Raw genomic sequence first — 15,833 nt, 5'->3', positions numbered from 1 at the left:
CCGCTCTGTGTCCGCTCTGTGTCCGCTCTGTGTCCGCTCTGTGTCCGCTCTGTGTCCGCGCAGTTCCGCTCTGTTTCGCTCTGTTTCCGCTCTGTTTCCGCGCAGTTCCGCTCTGTTTCCGCTCTGTTTCCGCGCAGTTCCGCTCTGTTTCCGCTCTGTTTCCGCGCAGTTCCGCGCCTCTCTCGCCGCCGATGCCTCACGCAGACTCTCTCAGACCTCTGACACGGCTGAGGATTACATAAGCGCGTCCGTCTCGGCGCCGAGACCGAATCTGACCCCGCGAAGACGGTGTCATCGAAAAACAACGCACCGCTTTGGCGGAGGCGGAGAGGGGCGAGCGGTGGGCGGGCGATCCCGAGCTGCGCGTCTCGTACGCGGCATTCGCTCTTTAAACGGACGGAGTGTAGCACAGTGGGTAAGGAACTGGGCTTGTAACCGAAAGGTCGCAGGTTCGATTCCCGGGTAAGGACACTGCCGTTGTACCCTTGAGCAAGGTACTTAACCTGCATTGCTTCAGTATATATCCAGCTGTATAAATGGATACAATGTAAAATGCCATGTAAAAGTTGTGTAAGTCGCGCTGGATAAGAGCGTCTGCTAAATGCCTGTAATGTAATGTAATGCAATGTAAATGGTGCCCCAACATTTTCTTAACGACCCCGTTTCGGATGCGTGACAATTAAAAATACCTCCGGAGTTGTTTCGCTGTGCGGACTCATGGTGCTCTTCACTGATGAACTTACCATCCTGTGCCGGAGGCTATAGTGCTAAGCGGCCAAGCAATTCATAAATCTCCCAGTGCCCACTCTTATTCTGCTTCCAGTTGTTACAAATGCACGGTCTTATTAAATCTGACTTATTTATGTTTTATTATCCATATATTACCTATTTACATATGCATATGCGTGTGCGTGTGCGTGCATATTTATCGCTTTGGTGAGGTGAGCAAACTGCTTGGTGATTGCTCTATTACCATCAAATGTCTGCACGTCTTTTTCACGTGTTAGGAACATGAGACTCTTGTTTGTAATGATGGTTTTATATGCTTTTTGTCTTCCTTTGGGATGGAATGAAACTCAAATTACAATGGGGGGAAAAAAAACGTATTGAAAAAAGGGTTTTTTAAGCAATCACGCTTTGCTTTTGACATGCTCATAGTGAGTAAAATCGAACCTGTGAAGAAAAATATTTTAAAAAACAGACAAAAAAAAAATTTAATATGCCTTATAATAATGGGAGAAAATGAGCTGAAAGAGTGCTTGTTTATAAAAATTGTTTTATGATTGCTCCCTTTTCGATAAAGCGTTTACCGAAACTCGAAGGCACCTGGCACAGGCCCTACTCCATTTCCTCTCCGCGCTGAATTTGCCTTCCCCCTTTGTGTCACGCCGTGGTCCGGATGCGGCGGTTCCGTGTGGTTTGGAGGCTCGAACGTTGCACCGGCGTTCCCTGGAAGTGCCCATCATCAGTGCGCGAGCCAGCCCTTCTGTGGAAGCCTGAAACTGGCTGGCTGGCTGATTGGCTGACTGGCTGGCTGGCTGGCTGACTGACTGACTGACTGACTGGCTGGCTGGCTGACTGGCTGGCTGGCTGACTGGCTGGCTGGCTGACTGGCTGGCTGACTGACTGGCTGGCTGGCTGACTGGCTGGCTGGCTGACTGGCTGGCTGGCTGGCTGGCTGACTGACTGGCTGGCTGACTGGCTGGCTGGCTGACTGACTGACTGACTGACTGGCTGGCTGACTGGCTGGCTGGCTGGCTGGCTGACTGACTGGCTGGCTGACTGGCTGATAGTGCAGCTAGAGTGCAGCGGGCTGGTCGCCTCCTCTTCAAAGCACCTCCCTCACCTCCTCCTCCGGAAGCTCCCCAGCCCCCCCCCCCCCCCCCACCTCCTTCTCCAGCAGCTCTCCAGCCCCCCACCTCCTCCCCCTCCAGCAGCCCCCTCCCCCAACTCCTCCTCCAGCACCTCCCCCCACCTCCTTCTCCTCCTCCTCCGGCAGCCCCCGTGCGCTCTCCGTGAGCAGCCGTGGTCCATCTCTTCCCCCTGCCGATTGGCTGCAACAGGCCTCCGCTATTTCAGCTTGCGTTCTGAGGTAAATTGCAACACCACCAGAGCTGGCGAAAGGCCTCGTTCGACTCTCCACGGAGAGAAAGAGGGAGAGGGAATGAGAGGGGGAATGAGAGAGGGAATGTGAGGGACAGAGAAATGGAGGGACACCTGTCGCCATCAAAGGCTCTGCTGGTAATGATGCGATCTTCCTCGTCTTGTTCTTGGTCGATTCCTTTCTCTGGTTCTGCTCCCCCCCCCCCCCCCTTTCTGCAGGAGGCCCACTACGATGCTGACGTGCCTCAACTCAAGCACCTTCAAGACTTTTTCACCCCCTCATTAATTATTTTTCCTCTTGCAAAGTCTAAATGAACATTTTATTGTACTCCAATGTACGTTAGTCGCAGTGGTAGTAGTAGTAGTATTTTTCAATTCGAACATGGGGTTAGTGTTTGAGGCACCAGCAATCTCCTTTATACAGCTCTGCAGTGACTGGTTTCTTTCTGAAATGAACCAACAGCTGGTCAGTTTGGCAACATGCAACATGTTAACACTCTGGTCAGTTAACTTGCATGCTCACACGGCGATTTCAGTCCAGCTCTGAACTCTTGGTCCCTGTGAATGGTTCTAGTTGGTTGCATTTCCTAAATGGGATTTAATCGCACTATTTAAAATGACTTGTTTTCTATTACTGTGCAGCTGTTTGTACATAGGGGGCGCCATTTCCTGTGTGACCTGGAAGTGCATTATAAAACGAAAGGAAACCTGTGCAGAAACGATAGGGTGGAGGGAAAAACCATTTTGACCGGGTCTGATGTCACAGCGTCAATCTCACAACGGTGCCGCCATTGTGGCTCTGCAGGTTTCTGCCACTGATCATCCAATCAATGGCAGTCTGGTTGGTTTATTGATTGATTGATTGATTGATTGAAATTCTTTATTGATCATTAAAATACAAGAGGCCCATCTAGCCAGAGATGCCCCAGATAGAGAAATCATCAAAAGGATAAAAACACAAAGCCCAAAGGCTTATTTCCAGTGTGGTCCTTTGGTGTCTTTAGCGACCAATCAGAGGTCTGCGTCACTGTGCAGTGTTCAGCCGTACTCGACCGTGTGCCCATGAGCCGTCCTGCTCAGGAGTAGCGTGTGCCGCAAAAGTGCTAAGCAGCAGTGTGGAGTAAGTGAGGTGGACTGGATCTGACTGCGGTCAGGAGCTGGGGGAAGCAGTCTGGAGGAGGAGGCTGTGTTTTGCAGGTGGCTGTGTGTGGTAGCAGTGCGTAGTAGTAGTGTGTGTAGTTCCCGTGTATAGTAGTCATGTGTAGTGTGTAGTACTGACAGTAATTTTAACTGCAATATGTATTTAACAAATTATCAGCAATCAACTTCAGAATTATTCATAACACAGACTGCCTCTTTTTTTCCTCATCTCTCTCCCTCTCCCTTCTTCTCTACTCATTCTCTCTGTGACTGATGAATCATAAATTTACTACGGGTTATCATAACTAACTAGTTTTCTTCTGGGGTTGCTTGGGTGTGATGGCTCCATTTATGCCCACGTGACGGAACTAACTAACTTTCAGAGCTGAAATGAAAATGCGACAAATGAGCATCGCCTACTTTTAAAGCCTTTTTTTTCGAGAAGGATGCGAGGCTGGGGGGTTCTCAGCAGACCGTACCTTACCTGGCGGCATCGCGGAAGAAAAGGTACAGTTCTCATTGCGGTTTGGGGTTTAGCGAGCGTCGCGTTGCGTCGCGTAGCAGAGCGCTAGCTCCTGACTGCGCCGCCAGCGCTTTCACGGCTAGGCTTCCCGCGCCCTCGCGAGCTACTGCAGGTGCGAAGAGGAAACGGCGAGGGAGGGGGGGGGGGGGGGGCGGGGGACTGTGGGACCAGGAGAGAAGACAAGACGAACAGCGCAGGGGGGGGGGGGGGTGGGGGGGGGGTTTGGGGGGGGGGAGACGTCACGTCACGCGCACAGGTTTGTTCTGGAAGCCTTCGCTCAGGTGTTAAAGCGGAGAGAGCGGCAGGGGTGTCACCTTGCGTGTGCGTGCGGCTTTGGCGTGTCACATCTCTCAGGAGAAGGCTGGAGCCTGACTTTAACGCACTCTAACTTCTCACTGGAGTGTACTTCTGGAGACCTTGTGCCTCCGAGAAACCTTGTTTCCGCAGTCTTTCCAGTAACGTATCGAATACCGTAAACGCATCAGACTTTTTGGTAAATGGTAAATGGACTGCATTTATATAGCGCTTTTATCCAAAGCGCTTTACAATTGATGCCTCTCATTCGCCAGAGCAGTTAGGGGTTAGGTGTCTTGCTCAAGGACACTTCGACACACCCAGGGCGGGGTTTGAACCGGCAACCCTCCGACTGCCAGACAATCGGTCTTTTCTCCTGAGCTATGTCGACCAAAAAAAAAAAAAAAAAAGACAACCCATCTGCTATTATAAGTAGGCCTAGATTTTTTACGAAGGGGAGCCAATCGTTTTTTTCCCTGGAAATATTCAATGGCCTTTCCTCAACTTGTATAAATATCAATATCAATTTTCAATTGCACAATGTTTACATAAATATGTGAAAATATTAAACAATGGGACTGTTAACCTTATCTATGGTCTAGGTGAACATAGTCTTGTTGTTAACCATATCTATGGTTTAGGTGATTAGGTGATGTAGCTGAACAGCCTGAAAAACCAGGATGAAGCCATTCTGTATTCCCTGCTCTTCTTTTACCAGCACCAATCTCTCTCTCTCTCTGTCTCTGTCTCTCTCTCTTTATCTCTCTCTCTCTCAGTGAAATCATGCATCCCTCCATACAATGAACTCCCAGCACCAGGAACACAAATACGAAATGCAAGACCCCCCCCCCCCCCCGTAATTTGCGAACAACCACGTTTGCATATCTTTATAGTGTACTTAAGAAAACAGTCTACAGCTCCAGTGCTCCAGAAGTCATATTCATCTCTCCTCCATAGAGGTGGGGCGGGCTGTTCCTGAATAGTAAACTTACAGCCAAGTATTTTACAGTGTGCATTTAGCCAGACAGACTGATCTTACGCGTTATCCATAACAGAGTAAATACAAAGAAATGTGTTTATGAATGTGGCGTGTATAATCCTATAAATGCTTAGAATTTGCTTAAAACTGTAATGAAGTCTTGTAAAGTAATAAATTATCACTACTTTATCTTGGCATGGCTCTTAATGCTGTTCATGGATTGAGTGATGTGTATTTGAGTGAAAGAAATGTTTTTTTTTTTTGTTTTTTTTTTACAGAATGGTTCTTAAATCTTGGCTATGAGGTTTTGTTCTATGAGTAATAAGTCAAGCAGACACATATGCGTATTGATTATAAACAGATGCTTTTATTTTTTTCTAAATATGACACATGATAAAGAAGAGTTTCACACTTTCTGTGTGTGCCAAGTATATTTTTTGCTCTAACCTTTTTTTTTTTTTTTTTGGGAAACTGGCATGGATCCTAAATCTGAATCCATTAGTATTTTTGTTTTGATTGCCCAATACACTCTGCTGTATATAAACAGGAAATCAATTATTTGATCCGCACCCAAGATTTCAAACACAAAGGACCAGCTTAAGCCATGTTTCCGTTGAGTGACAGTTTTACATTATTATTTGTCTTGACAACAGTAACACAAACCTCAGATAATTAACAGATCTGATCTCAGTCCACAGTGACCATTAACTGAGCTGGAACAAAATCATTTGTACATTGAAAGTAACATCTTTGGCACAGCATAGTCAGTGACAATGACCATTGTATTAATCCTTCATCGAAAGCTTGTGACTGTTGGAATACTCCACACATTTAGAGAACTGTTGCTGTTTTGAATAAAGCTTTATTTTGTAGAGCATCTGTTTTAGAGAGTTCTTTATAAAGGACAGTGTTTCTGACAGACAGATTTGAGTTTTTCTGAAATGCAGTGCTCTGTTTTGCTTTAGCAGATGACTTGATGTTTAAAGAGGAACTCCCTCTGTTAATGTACCATGTAATTTATTCCACCATCTCTCCCTGCTTTCTAAACACACACAAACACAACACACACACACACACACGCGAACATACACACATGCACATGCAAGCACCACACAGACAGACAGACACACGCACGCACACACACACACACATTTAACACATTGGTCTTCAGGCTACCTGCTTAAAGTAAGTGGCCTCTTCAGAGAACAAAGAGGAAGTTCAGCAAGGAGGGCCTCCTGTACCTGCCAGTCCTCTGTGTATCTGCCAGTCCTCTCTCTACCTGTCAGTCCTTCCTGTACCTGTTAGTCCTCTCTGTACCTGCCAGTCCTTCCTGTACCTGCCAGTCCTCCCTGTACCTGCCAGTCCTTCCTGTACATGTCAGTCCTCCCTCTACCTTTCAGGGACACCCTGTCCATCCTCATTTCCCTGCATTTTAGAACTTGTAGTTTAATTCAGTTCATTCCATTCCCAACAATGGTTGTGCCACTTATCCAACAAAACCATGCAAATCCACAGGCTCTGGGCAGATAACTCCAGCCAACAGCTGAAAAATCCTGGTTATCTGAATGCATGTTTTAAATGAATGGACCACCTCAGGTGCTGAAGGCAGAATTGCTAAAGAGGCAGGTTCATGGTGTGAGGTATTTTGTAGGTGTAATCTCAATTTTAGCACTCTTTGTAAGATGTACTTCTTACTGTCAGCTGTGTGTGATTTGCAGTACCATTTAGGAAATACTCATCCGGAGTGACTTATACAGCTCACATTTTTTCCTCTTTGCATAAAATCCTTTTATTCAGCTGGATAGTTACTGAGCAGTTCAGGTTAACTGCAGTGCTCTAAGATTCAATGGCAATTCCTCACTTGGGAATTGAACCAGCAATCTTTGAGTCACATACCAAGCATCCTAAACTCCTTTCTACCCTGCTGGGTGCGTTCGACTACAGTGCAGAGCTTACGGAAGCGTCAGCAATGTTTTTGGTAAATGTTTCTTTTTGGAAAGTGATAGTGTGTTGTACTTTGGTCACTATCCCATGCAGACTGCAACACCCCCACCCTCCCAACCAAGAGGAGCAGGAGAGGTAGGTTCCTGGTCTTAAGCATAAACAAATTCTAATAAGTCCACATTTTCGTCCTGGAAGGATAATTATGCCCTGTTGGAATTTATGGAATCTCTGCTAGTGGAGTACAATTAATACTTCACAAGTCGCTGAATTACATTTCACTGTGTTTCAGCTCTCCATCTAGGACAGTGTCCACAGGGACGACTCAACCTTAGACCTGTCATGGACACTGGTGCCCCTGCAGCTGAGACGTTTCTCATTCCAGCAATCGCCATCCCAACCGTCATTGTGCTTCAACACCCACGGATGTTTTTGGTATGTAGCATCGCGCCCAAACAGCTGTATCCATGGAGCTAAGAGCTGCGTATTTCAGAGAGAGGAGAGAGGGAGATGGAGAGAGAGAAAGAGAGAAAGACAGTGTGTGTGCGTGTGTATGTGTGTATGTGTGCGTGTGCGTGTATGTGTGTGTGAGAGTGTGCGTGTGTGTGTGTGTGTGTGTGTGTGTGTGAGAGTGTGCGTGCATGTGTGCATGTGTGTGTGTGTGTGTGAGAGCGTGCGTGCGTGCGTGCGTGCGTGTGTGTGTGAGAGAGTGTGTGTGTGTGTGTGTGTGAGAGTGTGTGTGCGTGTGTGTGTGTGAGAGTGTGCGTGCATGTGTGTGTGTGTGTGTGTGTGTGTGTGTTGTGGGGAGCAGGCTGAATCTCTGGGTGGGTGGAGGCTGGATGACAGACGAGTGGAAACCTGTTTATATGAAAATGAGCAGGGCTTCAGTAATTTGGGGAGACCAAAATAGCCACATAAGGAGCATAAAGAGCTCAGGATGTAAGATTTCCCAAAACATGAACCCCCATGCACACACACACAGACACACTCGTACACAAACATACAGACATACACACAAGCACACCTCAGACATTTCAGGTTAAAATTAAGAGGCGCAAATAATTATAAATAACAATAAATTAGAAGGTTATGCTTGCTCTATTTTCATTAGAGCTGATGTCAACAGGTAGTCCCTTTCCTGCTGATGGAGAGACACGCCCATCACACCCCTACTGACACACGCGCATCACACCCCTACTTACACACCCCTACTGACACACCCATCACACCCCTACTGACACACCCATCGCTCCCCTACTTACACACCCCTACTGACACACCCATCACACCTCTACTGACAGAGACACGCCCATCACACCCCTACTTACACACCCATCGCTCCCCTACTTAAAAACCCCTACTGACACACCCATCACGCCCCTACTGACACACCCCTACTGACACACCCATCATGCCCCTACTGACACGCCCCTACTGCCACACCCATCACGCCCCTACTGACACACCCATCACGTCCCTACTGACACTTCCAGCACGCCGCATGTTTTACTGTAAAGGACAGCACGGCCTGCATTTCAGGGGCAGAGAAACACGCCAGTTAATCTCGCGGCTGATGAGTGACATCACTCCTCCCTGAATGGAACGGGGCCCCTGACGGGGGGGGGGGGGGGGGAATTTGGGCTTACGGCGCGGTGCCATAACGAGCGCTGGTTTACTGCACCCTCACGAATACCAAACAGACCCCCTCTAACACCGTAACCGCTCCCAAGGAAAACGACAGCTCCGTTATTTTATTTGCGTTACCTGTAATAGGCGGCGTATTGGAACGCGCTATTTATTGCGGTGGGGCCCAGCCTGCTTCGCCGCGAACACGTTCCGATTTATTACGTTGGCTGCCGGTGCGGTGTTTTTATTCTCACTAAATTACACGCAATTATTTTCTGCAAGTTGTAAAAAAAAATAATAATAATAATAAGATAAAATAAAAACAACTCCCGTTTCCTCTCTCCCTGTCTATTGGGCTGCAAGCCCACCTTTTGTTTGGTAAGAAATCATTTCAGTTAGATCCTTTCATATTTCAGCGAGGAGCACGGGGCGTACATGAAACCAGCGCAGTCTGGACGATGGCTGTTCATTTATATATTTTTTTGTTTTCATGCTTGTGTGCATGCATGCATTTGTGCATATATATATTTATATACACATATAGGCTTGTGTGTGTGTGTGTCTTAGTGGCAGTTTTGACATCAGCTTTCAAAAACGGTATACATCATCTGAGCGTGCTCTCTACAGTAACATTTTTTTTTTTTTTTGAACTCAGGAAGGGAGTTGCCATCAAATTTAGAAAAGGAGTAGGGTTACGTCTCTCCCTCCATTCCTCTGTGATCCAATTTTACTGGGATTTGGTGTGATCTGAGCCGCGGTTCTCTGGGGAAATAAACGCGCGGATTAATGCAGTCCTGGGCAGGGGCGGCCATGAGCCTGACTCCTGGGGGAATGGGCCCTGTCTGACAAACAGAAACACGGCAGCGACTGTTACAATCTGCACCCCCCCCTTCCGAAAACACGGCGTCGATTGTTACAATCTGCACCCCCCCCTTCCAAAAACACGGCGGCGATTGTTACAATCTGCACCCCCCCCCCCCCCCTTCCGAAAACAAGGGAGCGACTGTTACAATCTACACCCCCCTTCCGAAAACACGGCGGCGATTGTTACAATCTGCATCCCCCCCTTCCAAAAACACGGCGGCGATTGTTACAATCTGCACCCCCCCCCCCCCCTTCCGAAAACAAGGGAGCGACTGTTACAATCTACACCCCCCTTCCGAAAACACGGCGGCGATTGTTATAATCTGCATCCCCCCCATTCCGAAAACACGGCAGGGACTGTTACAATCTGCACCCCCCCCCTTCCGAAAACAAGGCAACGACTGTTACAATCTACACCCCCCCTTCCGAGAACAAGGTAGAAACTGTTACAATCTGTACCCCCCTCCCTTCCGCCCCAATGGCAGCTACATTTCACACGACTTCTTACCCACAATTCTTTTCACCCGCCTCTGCGTCATTACATCATTTCAACGGGACACAGCAGGAGTGTGAACAAGTATGATGTATGTTCTAAATCAAGTTATTGAATATGTATTACATGCTTGTATATGGCTTATATGAATGTACGGTTGAATATTAGCTGTTTTTTTCCCTCCTGAAAAGGGATGGAAAACCCTGAAGGAAGCAGGAGACCACCATGGACCCATGTGGCAATCGTCAGCAAAGAGTGCTTCATCACTCCTCTTCCTCCACTGCTCGCGGAAGCGTTCAGTAACGTGTGGCCCTGTCCACGAGGTTAAAGTCAACCAATAACCAACGCACCCTCCGCTGCAGCACGTCAAGAGTCTACCACCCATTTGTACTAGTTAGTTGGTTAGTTAGATGGTTAGCTGAGTAATTTATCTGGTTTGTTTGTGTGCATGTAGACAGGAACTCCGCCCAGTTCATTGCAGTCTTTTCCTTAACCTTAAATCATGAATTCTGTTTCTCCTTCTTGTTTTGCAGGACTAAGGCCCTGCAGGGGCAGCCTGTAAGGATTAACGGAGGGTGCTTTTCTGTGCAGGTTCCTCAAATATGGCAGGTTTATCATGTTGAGTCAAACGTGAGCGGCTAAGAGGTAAGAGCTGGGACTGGAATGTTGGAATCCGTGTGTGCTGGCTGATTTTTTTTTATAATTCCACAGAGCAGGACGGGTGAGATTGGTGCTGTGCCAGGCGACTGTTTTCCCACAGGTGTCCAAAAGAACTCACCTCAGTACACACACTGAGGATGTCAGTAAACAATAGCAATGAACAGTGGCACACAGTTCAATCATACCAACCAATTCCACGATAAATTACAAACAGGTTTACACTGCAATTAAAAAATTTTAAAAAATCATGTTTATGATCAAGTTGAATAAAGTGCTTATGTCATCATCCACAAATGGCAAATTCTTCATACAGACACTTTTTCCCCCTCTCCCAGACACCCATTAAAATGAAATTATGATACTTAAGATTGATTTCCGATAAGGAAAACGAAACCAATCAATAAGAGGTACAGCTGACGTCTGTGAATAATACCGGATTTAACGTCTTACGAAAGCAGAAATCTCGCGCGTGCATTTTACAAGTGGAAATTAGAATCCGCACTTCTACATTTAAATTGTCTATTCGTGTATAATGTGGGCTGGAAGAGGGAATCTTGTCAGTGAAGTAAATATATTCAGGACTCACAACGAATGTACAAGCGAAGCAAACGAATGATATAGCCTACATTGTTGAGCGTCAGCTTGAACTAGGATATTTATTAATGCCCACTTATTTTGCTGAAAGGAATAATCCTGATAATCTGTGTTACATTTCACGTGAGCTATTTTAATTAATTGGGCGCGTTACCCTCAAACTGTTCGAAATTACAAGCGGTTTTAAATCAATTTCATTAGACCTGCCCTGAACGCGGAACACGTGTCATTAACGTGTTCTCTGATTTGCATATATGCGCACGAAGTGAGCGGGATGAATTACGCGTTCTATAAGTATAATTAAAACGCGCGAGCTGATAATTAAATTAAAAATGTAATATCAGACGTAGACTACTTTACCCGGCATTCCGCTTGATTAAATTTATTTCACCTCGCTGTGCCTGATGTTGGAGTCATAGATACGTAATAAAGGGACGGCGTCGAACTGAACACCGAGACGGATACAAAGCTCAAACGACTGTCTGCTTAGTGTGGTTTTAAAACCGAGAAGGGAAAGCAGTGGTCAGTTATGGTAGCCTACTTGCTCCCTCACTAACTCTAGACTTCACGCCATCAATCTTTCCTGTATGGATTTAGGCCTCATATACGTTTGCCATGCAGGGACAGCCTGCTTGGTCATTAAAGCGCTTGCATTCTCATTTACATTAAATAACTAACAAAAAAAACTTTATTTTGTCGCCTAGACAAGTTAATTTATATTCGCAAACGTATAGGATTTTTATACTTGAAATGTACATGCTGAAATGAATGCAGGGTGATCGAACAAGGTCTGGTGGTTTTTATGTTGCTGACACAGGATGATTCGAACTCTTCCCCAGCTGAGGTTTTATGAGAGATCCTGGATCTCTCAAGGCGTCTGTTTCCCAATGAACAGTAACTTGGGGCAGTGGTCCGTGCGGCATTGTTTAAAAAAAAAAAAATTTTTTAAATACCACTACCATGGCACGTGTGATGCCATTTGTCGGTTATTTATTTTATTTTAGAAAAACAAAAGGAGCCATTTAATTTTACACTGAAACTCGAAACATACAAGATTGCTTTGATCTCTGACTTATTTGTTTCACGTGAACGGCCTATGAATGAATATTGCCTGTACAATTAGCCTGTGCATTATTTATGATTATTATGATTATTATCACTTAGAAAATATCCATATAGCATAAACCCAGTATTATCTGTAACATAACAATGGTAAAGATAGTCATTTCTTGGATGAAATCCATATTAAACACATCGCCTATACAGGCCTACGAGTCCTGAACCCCAATTTATTCTACTCTAAAACATCTGCTTCAAACGCCTGTCAATATGATGAAGGTTAGCTTGTGTCAGTCTATTCCCAACTCATTGGATGCCTGTTCATTTAAATACACAGAAACATAACTCGGATTACGTTAGGCTATATTCATGCCAAAATAGTCTGTTGAGCCGTATTTGTACACACATTGCACAAACCACTTTAACGCATTGCTCTCCTGGCTAACATTAGGCTACCTTTCTTGATTCTAATTAGCAAGTTGGGGGAATTAAATCGTTTGTTTAATCTTGCCCTGCTTGTGAGAAATAAAAAAATAAAAAAACTGATTCTTCATTATTTTATTGTTTTACGAAATGTTTTTATTCTATTTGCTGATTCCATTTGACTTTGGAAGTGAACGCAAATCGCTCATATCCCAGCGCATCCTTAGTTCGACTTCTTTAAAAGAATTTTTTTTTTTTTTTTTAACTCGTGAAAGTACATTTCACTCATCAAACTCATATATAATATTCCTTCATGTGTGGCATAAATAGTGAAGTTGTCCGGCAAAATTAAGGATATTTGTATAAACGCTTCATAAAAGCTAAACTTGCAGGAGGCTACACCAGTAGACCCACTGAAACAAATAAATGGTAAAAAAATAATAATAAAATTTAAAAAACTGTAAAAAATGACCGATAAAGTTACATTTACAGACCTATTTCATTATCAGGTCGATCCCATTGGGAGGGGGCTTGCGGTGTTTAAAACGTTTCCCAATTTTAAGTATTATTAGCATATTTGTTATACTAAAACAAAGGTTCTGTACGTAAATCATGTATCGACTTAAATTATTATTGTAAAGTTGTCTGTAAAGAGCTAAAGGGTGTTCATCTATCAAAAATCACCAAAGGCAGAGATTACTTACCTAAATTGTGATCACAAGTAAGTATGACCCCTGCTGGTCACAAAATATTCTCTCGTTCTCCGACGTATTAACTAATTAATTCGGAGTTTAGTAAAGTGCAGTCTATGAGATTAATGGGTCTGCGACGAGACACATGCATACCGAATTGAATTATGGCGAAGATATTTTAGATAAATGCACTTCTGCTACACACGCGAGTTTGGGTGGTTTGCTTTGGCTTTCTGTGGGATGATCCCGGCTTCTCCCGGCGCTCTTTCATGTCGACTCCAGTGCACAAACATATAGCTTAATGCGACCAGTGTTCCCTCTTTTATTCGGCTCACCATGGCAACAGAAATGTTGTGTTCAGAAATGCTTCCCCATCAATGAAACAAACGATCTTCACGCGGCTGCACGCGGTGGCATCTGCACCAAAAGGGCGCCCAAAGTTAACCCGTAGGGGAAAAAACTCAGAAAGGCAATCAATACTAAATCAACTACAAACTTTTCTTGCCAGAAAAAAAATATCTCTAAATATTATATTTAATCAGTATCAAAAGTATGAAAGTTATGTGGACCTATTAGCTCTCTGAAAGTTTTTCTTTAAAACGTAGGCTACTTCCTTAGCACACAGACACCATAAAAGAGACAATAGGGTCACTCAAGTTTAAAAAGTTTTTCAATAAGTATTTGTATAGAGTATTTTAAAATACTATACCCTTATTGAAATATTTTTTTATACAGTAATATCAACATTTTACCAGTGCCCTGTTTCCAAACATCCAGTTTAAACTGTCGATAGCCTTGTCAAAATGAGACGTGGTGGACTGTATGGAAAACAGAGGATATTTTGAATTCACTGTGGGAGTACATATGCTGGTGTTTTAGTTGGTCTAGTTAGAAAACTTCCAAACGAACTCTCCGAATAGCCGCGAGGAATCAATATATGTAAACGACTTAAAAATCCACTTGTATATGACTTCTCTGGAGAATTCAGCCGAGAGGGTGCCCTGCTTAAGTTTGATTGATTGCGCTCTCTGCTCTGGACATTCAGTAGCCTGCAAAACCGCGCATCTTAACCGTACGCTCGCTATTTATAAAACTAAAGTCAGGGAGCAGAATCTAACGAAAACATGTATTGATTATTATTATTTTTTTAAATGCCAAACATCATTTCTGGTGCACAATTACATCTCAGTTTTATCCGATAATATAAATTCTGATAAATATAAATATAATGTTATATATAAGTAACTGTTAAGGAGGCAAATATACGTGTGCATATATATATATATATATATATATATATATATATATATATATCATTGAAAACGAATGCGTTTATCAATTGCATAATACATATCAGTCCGCAAAAGGACTTTAAGAAAGGTATATGTACTTACCATATGCAAAACCCCCCTCCCCCCCCCAACATCAAAAATAAAATAATAAAAATTTCTGGCTTGCTATTTGAGGTTCATTTAAATTAATTACCGTGTTTATCGGTCTCGCGTCCTATATATAACGGTCCGTCTTAAGATTTCGCTTTCCTGAGACTCGACTGAGCAGAGCCCGGCTCCACTTCTCTATTATTTTCACTAAAATGTATGAAAATTTATGCAAATGAAAATCAGCACTAACTGGTCGTCTCGTGCTATACTGGGGGATTTTTTTTCTTCTTTTTTTTTTGCATACAAAACAAATGAACACCGCAGCAGGGGGACGTGGGGAGCCAACAACTTGAACAAATAAATGCATGAGTATCACGGAGGGGAAAAATACTAAAAGGCAGAAAACTCGAACATCTGAAAATGTATTTTTCTTTCCCCTCTGTTTTGGAGGAGGAAAAACGACTTTCCTTTCCACAACCCCGCTCTTGGGCTTTGGGCTGCAGCGTCAGACGCCTTTTGAAAGCTCGCGCTGTGAAATGCATAAGTGATCTCGAGAAAAAAAAAAGGGTTCGCTGTATATTAATGAAAAGGCGACCCCCACGGCAATAACCCCGTCCTCCTCACTCAGTGTAAACACTTCCACGAGACTCACGCGGTTTTGAGCCGGATCCAAATAAAATCTGCTGAGAAGGAAAACGTGGGATTCTGGCACTGAGCATTGATCAGCACCTGAATTTATCTACGTTTTTACTCAATCAAATCGCTTGGGTAAAGAAATTGGGCCTTGGAAGGCTACGCACTAGGGGAAATATTTAGTTTTTAAACCCTGTGCACCAAATGTGCATCTGACGTGCAAACAAAAGATGGATTGCCTCCCTTGTAAATTATGCGCGCCCGTGCATTCACATTAGTGCATCGCACAAACGCTGCAGGTTTCGAAGAGAATGAATTCTAGTACATCTATCCCATTCATTTACAACGCTGGCACTGGGGGGGACGAGACTCCTTAATCGGTGGAGTACACGAGTCTTCCACTCCTGTACCTTGCCAGAAAAATAAG

The sequence above is a fragment of the Anguilla anguilla genome, chromosome 15 (assembly GCF_013347855.1).
Source record: "Anguilla anguilla isolate fAngAng1 chromosome 15, fAngAng1.pri, whole genome shotgun sequence".
Classification (NCBI taxonomy): Eukaryota; Metazoa; Chordata; class Actinopteri; order Anguilliformes; family Anguillidae; genus Anguilla; species Anguilla anguilla.
This window is presented reverse-complemented; position numbering follows the sequence as displayed.